Consider the following 2,265-nt stretch of genomic DNA (forward strand, 5'->3'; position numbering starts at 1 on the left):
TTTTTAATAAATACATTTTTTAATCTTCTAGTCTCAGAGTTTGCACAGGCTAAATTTTGTCCTGGAAAAGGACTTAAGAAATTGAAAGCTGAGCACCTCACAGCATCCCCTAAACTGAGATCCCAAACCAAGGCCACAGAAGTGCTGGATCAGGCCAGCTGAAAGGGCCATTAGCACAGTCTCCTGCCTCCAACACAGACACCCTGGGAAGGGTTTAATGACCAGAACAAGTTTCCTCCCAAAGCAGAGGGGGTGCCTTTGAGCACAGTACCCCCAGATTGATTCCTCTCCTATGAAGATGCACCATTGCTTTTCAAAGTGTTGTGAGGGTTTGGCAACCCCTGCACCCCAAGAAGACGAGTCTCACCATTTCCAGGTCATGCAAAGCAGTACCTCATTCTGCCTGTTTGAACATACACTAACATACACTAGGATTTTTCTCCTGCTCCTGGCTCTTGCATTGCAGAGACAACAAATGGTCTTATGCACCTGCTCTCCACCATCATTGTAGGCAGATCTTTTCCAAAGATATCCTAATCTATTTAATGGTTCCTCAACCAGAAACTGCCCAGAAAACTTTGATTACCTGTTGCATCTTTCTCTGCACGTTTTTCTACTCTTCTGTGGGTGGAAAGAGGTGGGTACAGCACCCTCAGGGCAGCCCTGACGGTACCAGCATTGGCTGTGAGCCTCTGTGCTTGTGGAGGAAAAGAATCTCCTTTGCGGGAGGGGTTTAACGCCTCCAAAGCAAGCTGTGAGCTGGAGTGGCATCACCGATCTCACCTACAAAGTGCTGCACTGTACTTTGGTCTCTTGGTTGAAGGTATTTGCTGGTTGGGAGAGCAAACGAGCTCTGGTCAGACAGGAGTCTGCAGTTCAATCCTGCCATCTGCAGCTCCCGGCGGGAACTGCGGGAGACTGTCGTGCCCCACAGGCAAGCTCCCGTCTGGGGATAGGCAAACAATCCCTTATTTAAACTACCTTCTCCGGTGACGTTTCTCTGTTTAAAATTCCCAGGGGTTACAACAGAAGAAAAAAGGATTCAAGAGGAATGAATATACTGTAAATGAGATAAAGTCTTTAATGATTAAATAGCTAAACAACTCACCCCTTAAGTGAAAAATTAAGATGAGATTAGCCTCAGGGGAATGTCTGCTTACCAGGAGTACAGGGGGCTTATAGCTGTGCTGTTTCCCAGATGTTCTTATCCAATCTGTCCATTTTAAGGGGTTAAAAGTATTTGTTGAAATATTTGTTGAAATATTTAGGCCCAGGAAATTCCAACTTGCCAAAGCTTTGCATACCTTCATTGCTTTTTCATAGAATTATGGAATGGTTTTGTTAGAGGAGATCTTAAAGATCACTTGGTTCCAAGCCCCCTACCATGGGCAGGAACACCTTTCACTAGACCAAGTTGCTTAAAGCCCCTTCCAGCCTGGTCTGGAACACTTTCAGGGATGGGGCATCCACAACTTCTCTGGGCTACTTGTGCCAGTGTCTCATCACTCTCACAGTAAAGAATTTCCTCCTAATATCTAGTTTAAATCTGCCCTTCTTCAGTTTAAAGCCATTCCTCCTTGTCCTGTCACTGTAGGCCCCTGTGAAAAGTCCTTCTAATTTCTTGTAGCCCCTTTTAGGTACTGGAAGTTGCTACAAGGTCTCCCTGGAGACTTTTCCAGGCTGAACAACCAGAACTCTCTCAGCCTGTCTTCATCACGGGAGCGTTCCAGCACCTTTGTTTTTGCAGGAAGACTGTTTTGAGCTTGCCTGTTTTGCCAAAGAATGAGTGCAGAGCGGTCAACAAAAGCAGTTGGTAAGCATTTGTTTAGACTCACAAAATCCAGCCATCAAGCAGTGCTTGAACAGATTGGTAAGAGGACATCAGGATGACTTTGACCCTAAGGGCCACCAAAACGATTCTTCTGCTGGTGTTTTCCTCTGAACCACCCCTGGCTGGGTCTCACCTTAACTCCAGTAGCTATCATAATTCCCATCCACCAGTGGTGAATAATACACCACTTCAGATCCATGTGCTGGAGGAGAACATTGTGCTCTATCCATCTGAACTCCTTTATTATACATGACATGGCACATCCCTGGATTAATGGTGTCTTCTTTTAATCAGAACATATCTTGTCAAAAAAATGAGAAACAATCTGTTCCTGACCTATAAATTTCTACCTCTGACTTTCTACCACTGGGCACACTTGAGCCTCAGGCCTTTCTAAAGGCTTTCCTGTTCTCCTGTTAAAAGTAAAAGGGAGT

Source organism: Empidonax traillii, unplaced genomic scaffold (genome assembly GCF_003031625.1).
Source record: "Empidonax traillii isolate 1590-97213 ecotype Southwest subspecies unplaced genomic scaffold, ASM303162v1 scaffold31:size1920502, whole genome shotgun sequence".
NCBI classification, from domain to species: Eukaryota; Metazoa; Chordata; class Aves; order Passeriformes; family Tyrannidae; genus Empidonax; species Empidonax traillii.